Source organism: Rhineura floridana, chromosome 9, assembly GCF_030035675.1.
Source record: "Rhineura floridana isolate rRhiFlo1 chromosome 9, rRhiFlo1.hap2, whole genome shotgun sequence".
NCBI classification, from domain to species: Eukaryota; Metazoa; Chordata; class Lepidosauria; order Squamata; family Rhineuridae; genus Rhineura; species Rhineura floridana.
In genome coordinates, this window is record NC_084488.1 from 44,502,098 (window position 1) to 44,508,097 (window position 6,000).

Here is a 6,000-nt window from a genome sequence, read left to right on the forward strand (position 1 = left end):
TGGGCTGCCCATGATTTAGTATTAGGTCCAGAATCAATAATCTATTTTGCTGGACTTGGGCTAGTACCAGAGGGCTTAACCAGAATAAAAAAAGTGACAAAAACAAAATTTTCTAACTATATTGTTATGAGTTTGGGATTGGAATGGATGATCCTCGTGGGTCCCCTTTCAACCTCTGATTTGGAATCCTGTGCCTTGGAATGAGGAACTCGCTTTGCTGGTCAGATGAGTCTTTTGTTAAGCTAATAGAGTGACCAGGTAGGATAATGGGTCTATCAGTTGCACAGCCAGGAAGACCCTTTTGTCATTGGAACTCTTCAGGAGAGCCTCCCCCCCTCCTGGGGCCTAGGAGAGGCTTGTGTTTTTAGTTGTGTCGAATAATTGCTGGGAATTGGAGGCAGGCAGAGAGGCTGGCTCTGTGCACCATGGCATTTGGGGTGCCTCCTGTAACACTGATGGGAAACCTGGATATTGGACTACTGATGTCTTGAACCCCTCCATCCTAAGTTCAGGTTGGAATGTGTGTAAATAAATAAACCATATTTCATAAAGACAGCACAGTCTGCACTCCCAAAGGAAACCAAACCCTAGATGGGTGCAGGGACCCCTGAAATTTCACCTCTCGGAGATTGGGGAGGCGCGCAACAATATTGTTGTCTCAAAAGGGATAAAATCACTGACATTTACAATGAGATCAATTATCTCAAAAAGTCACATGAAAAAATATACACAAATAGCTGTTCCCAATGATTTATCAATCCCAGATTGCTTTCCCTTAATTCCTACATATAGCAACATTCACTACAATCTCAGACCTTTCAACACTGGGGTTCTCTGAAATGCTATGTCTTGCAGTGGCTAGTACATGGCAAGAGTAGCATGTACTTTTTAGGACAGACTGCCATCTGGTTTTCGGGTCCTTCTCTAGATACATCACAGTCAGGAATTCAATTCACAGTTCAATCCCATATCTGTTTATTTGGGAATATGTCCCACTGAATTAAATGGGCCTCACTCTGCAACAGGCAGAACAAACACTGCTGGGCAGTAGCAGAGCAGCACTGCACATCAGTCATCTCAGATGGGCAGCCCCACCATGTTCTAACCTCCTCTAGCAGCAATGATCAGGCGGTTATGATTGCTGTTTTAGGGTGTAATCCAACTCACCTTTCCACTGGGCTGCAGTGTGTTGGATGCTGTGGATCCCTGGCTGCACCAGCCTCTGCCAACCTCTGCCAGCAGTAGCCCTCTGCAGCAGCTAAGCCATGGCACCACCAGGAGCATGCTGTTGCCACTGGGGATCTGTCAGGGACAGCCAGCCCAGTGGATGGAGGTCCAGCAGAAGCCAGCAGAAGCTCTGAAAATGGGGCATTCTGGGGGTGTGGCAGGGGAGGAGCCACAGGGGGGTACTTACATGAAATCTTCCTTGCTTTCAGAGCCCTCCCCTGGGTCCCGATCTCCTGCAAACTCCACCAGCCAAAAGGCCGGTGCAGGTAAATAATTTCATTTATTCCCCATTATGGCCTAGGGGGAGTGCTTACTCCCTAGGAGGCCTGTTCATCACAGCTGGTGCTTCCTAGCCAGCTCGTATGCACAACTCCCAATGGAGTTGGTGTTCAGCTGGGCTGGTGGTTCCTGAGTGGGAGGATCCTGCCGAGCTTTCCACTGCCTCCTCCTCTGCCGGATTCTCCTCCTCCTCCGGATTCCCGTCATTTGTTATTTATAACAGGGAACCCTTGGCCATCACCTGAACTACAACTCCCATCAGCCCCAGCAAGAACAGCCAAGGGCCAGGCATTATGGGAACTCTAGTTCAGCAACATCTGGAGGGTCAAAGGTTCTCCACACCTGGTATATAGGATTGCAGGCCAAGCAAGGTCTCCTTGCTATGCCTAAGTCATCGAATAATAGTTCAGTAATATTGCTAAAACACATACATATATGTTTGCAAGTTGGGGCACAGTTCCCATTATGTTAAAAACAAATGTTTAAGCTGTTGCTTTGAAAATTAATTCATATAGGCTACAATCTTATACACATTTACCTTGGAGTAAATCCCACTGAACTCAATGAAGCTCATTTCTGAGTAGACACGTATAGCATTGCAGGCTAATTGATTTTCCAAAACACAGAGCAAACTACTTTAATATTTTCTCCAAGATATCAATTGATATCTTTATTGACAACACCAATAAACACAGAGGATCATAGTTATTACTGTTCATCTGAGAATTAAATGTTCTCTGCAAATCTTCCTGGTAGAGAAAGGATTCTGAATAGATTTGATAATTAATGACAATTAAATTAAAGACGATCCCAGGTTCAACCCCTGATGTCTCCAGGTAGGGCTGGGAAAGATTCCCAGTCTGAAACCCTGGACAGCCACTGCCAGTTGATTTGGACCATACCGAGGTAGAAGGAGCAATGGTTTGACTCTGTATCTGGCAGCTCCCTAAGACAAAATATGTGAAATCTTCTCGGTGGCTGAAATGGGAGTGGAACAAAAATATGCTGATCATCCCTAAATATTTAGGGATATAATGATAGGTTGGAATGCCAGCATGCCATACTATTTATGGGTGTGTGTGTGAAAGCCAAATCTTTCTTTACAACCAGCACTGTTCACTGAAAAGACATCATCTCTGGATGTTTTTCTCCTAAATCTCATTTGCTCCCTGACAGAAGCTAACCCTGCCTTTTCTGCCCTATAAGGCAGACAGCAAATCCTACATGACCTTCCAAGGTGTATGTCAAATGCTACATTGAAGCTAGTGCTTATTCAGTATCTACTGCTAGTCATGGCTGCAGGATCAGGACAAAGTAGTAAGAGCAAGGACAATCTGAGATTGGGGTGGGGATGGTTGGCAATCAAAGCTGTGTCATGAAGGCAAGGGATGAAAATGAGTTAAGAATCAGACAAAGTCACCTCTTTTCCATTTGTGTGCATAGAGGAATATGCATACTAAGATTGTATAGCCATAGAGTCAGTCAGAGTAATGTTAAGCCAAAATAGTTCCTTTAATATCTCGGGGGGTGGTGGTGCATGCTTTTGTGTTTTTTTTTTGTACAAGTTGCTTAGCTGATTGGTGAAAGGTTATCCCTCATTAAACATTCTGTATATGGTGGATTATATATGTGATAAAACCGAGCCTAGACACTTTAAACTGCAGTGCTATACCCAATGGGATTTATTCCCCGATAAACTACCATAACAGTACATGACGGGCAAAAAGAATCTGTTATACTAGGTACTGTAAAGTACCATCTATTCCATTAATTTCTGAATGGTGCTGTTGTGCTCATGTCCTGCTTGTGTGCTTCCCATAAGCATCTGGTTAGCCATTGTGAAAACAGTATGTTGCACTAGATAGACCTTTGATCTGATACAGCAGTGCTCTTCTTATGATCTAATTTGATTTCCAATCATACAAACTATATTAAAGTGACAACACCAATAAACAACATTGTCGCCAAATGATCCATATTTATTACATAAAATAAGGAACATTTCATCATCATCATCATCATCACTACTATTATTTGAAACTGATATGCCACATTTCAAAACCAAAGGGACTCTGAAAACAGCCCATAGACAAAAAGTTATAAACAAAGAATAACAGCATCACATTTCCATCACTAACACATATAAAATTTGGACTTCCGGGAAGGGTGACTTAGCCTGTGCCTGCTTTTGAGACGGGCTCCTGCCTCAAAAGAAGCTTATTCAGATATATCAGTCAGTTTTTTCTTTTTTTTTTGACTGATTAAACTTCTCCCGGGTAGGGAGAAACGAAGAGATTAACCTCAAAGCCTATTTTTGTTGGGACGACCAGATCTCATTAATTTATGGGACGAGGTCCAGCCGACGAAGGTGGGACGGATTTTCAACAGCAAGCTCTATCTGTTAAAGCGAACGTTCATCTTATCTTCTAAGAGAGAACGCACTAACAGGCAAGCACCCTTCTTTCTATATTTTTCTTTTACTTGACTTAAATTGTTGCTGTTTAAAAGAGATTTGCCAGATTGATCGGTTTTTGACATCTCACTGGGGAGCCATAACTTCTCTCTGCTACGCACTAATTAATAGCTTATCTCTGTTTTTGTTGCAAAAAGCTGTCCTGGATTTGCATTCTAAAGATATACACAGAAGAGGGATTTCTATTCCAGATTTTTATTTTGAAGAATATTATACTGTCTGAGACTACTCTCTTTTTGGTCTATTTTATTTTGACGAATCTGTTTCTTGACGACTGCCATTAATTGTTTCGATCCTGGGAACTGCATTTTGTTTACTTAACTATGGAGAGATAAGGCTGTCTGCTCTGTTTATACTGTGATGTCACCAAGTTTGGAGTATTAACCCAATTGTTGCTGAAATAAGAAGTGGTTTTCCTATATTTTTCTTTTAAAATGGCAATTAAGAAAGTGGCTGAGAATCTGGAAATAACTATGTTTCAGAAAATAATGGATGAGATTGAGATAACGAAACAAAACCTGCGACAGGGTTGTAAGGAGCTGAAAATTGAATTGAGTAAAATGACGCAGGAGATTAAAGATATAGGGGTCCCTGTGAGAGAGGTGACCCTGGAAGGGGTCCCTGTGAGAGAGGAGACCCCGGAGATTGGAACAAACGTGGAACAGGAAAAAGATTTGGAGTCTATGGACTTTAGAAATAAAATCTATTGTTTGGAGACACAGGAGATTAAAGACATAGGGGTCCTTGTGAGAGAGGAGACCCTGGAGACTGGAACAGGGGTCCCTGTGAGAGAGGAGACCCTGGAGACTGGAACAGGGGTCCCTGTGAGAGAGGAGACCCCGGAGATTGGAACAAACGTGGAACAGGAAAAAGATTTGGAGTCTATGGACTTTAGAAATAAAATCTATTGTTTGGAACTCAATGTTATCTCTGAAGAAATTAATGAAGATTCTAGAGATAAAGTTATCAATGGCATGGATAATCTTCTGGACTGGAATGATGTGATGGAGCCCAATATAGAGAAAATTTATGGAATTAACTGCAGCCATGTAACAATGGAAAAACTTTCAAGAGATGACCCAGTGTATTTTGAAAAAAAGAACAGAGATATGATTTTACAGCAGTATTTCAGCAACCTATTCAGAATGGATGGCAAGAAAATATTTGGGATAGAGGTAATTCCCATCAGACTCTTACTATATGACTATGGCTTTGACAGCAAGATTATTATGGAATACTGATAATGGAAGATTGGATACTGAAATTACTGGACTTAACAAGACTACTGAAGATGGAAGATGGAAAATGGAACTAATAGGGATAATAGAACAATGGCTACTGAAATTACTGAACCTAACAGATTCTGATGTGATGGATTAATTGAAATGTTTATTTTGACTATGGTTATGACAATAAGATTATCATAATTAGTAATGAGATGGATTAATCGATATGCTTATCTGGAAAAAAAAATTGATAGATATATTTCTTAAAGAATTGAAACCTCTCTTTGACTTTTTGTGGAAAGAATAAAGTAATGTTTATGAGATTTGATGATTAAGTAAGATAACTATTGGAGGAAAGTGATTTTATAATATGACTTAAGAGACAGGATTGTTATATATTATAGACTTATAACTGATCTGATCTTTGACAAATGGGAAGTCAATATTTTACTCTTTATTTTTTATTTTTATTTTTATTTTTTATTTTTTATTTTTTGTTTGTTTAGCTGTTTTTGATTTTGTTTTTTGTCTTTGGATGTTTTATGATTTCGTCTTGTATGTTTTATGAAAATTTGAATAAAAATTATTGAAAAAAAAAAAAAACTAACACATATAAAATTTGAGATTTTAACAATTTTAAGCTAACAGAGCAGCAATAAAAATAAAGAACACAAAAATTACAACAGTCAGCCTAATATCAGATCCCAATGTTGTTGTTGCTATGTGCCTTCAAGTCGATTACGACTTATGGCGACCCTATGAATCAGCAACCTCCAAGAGCATCTGTCATGAACC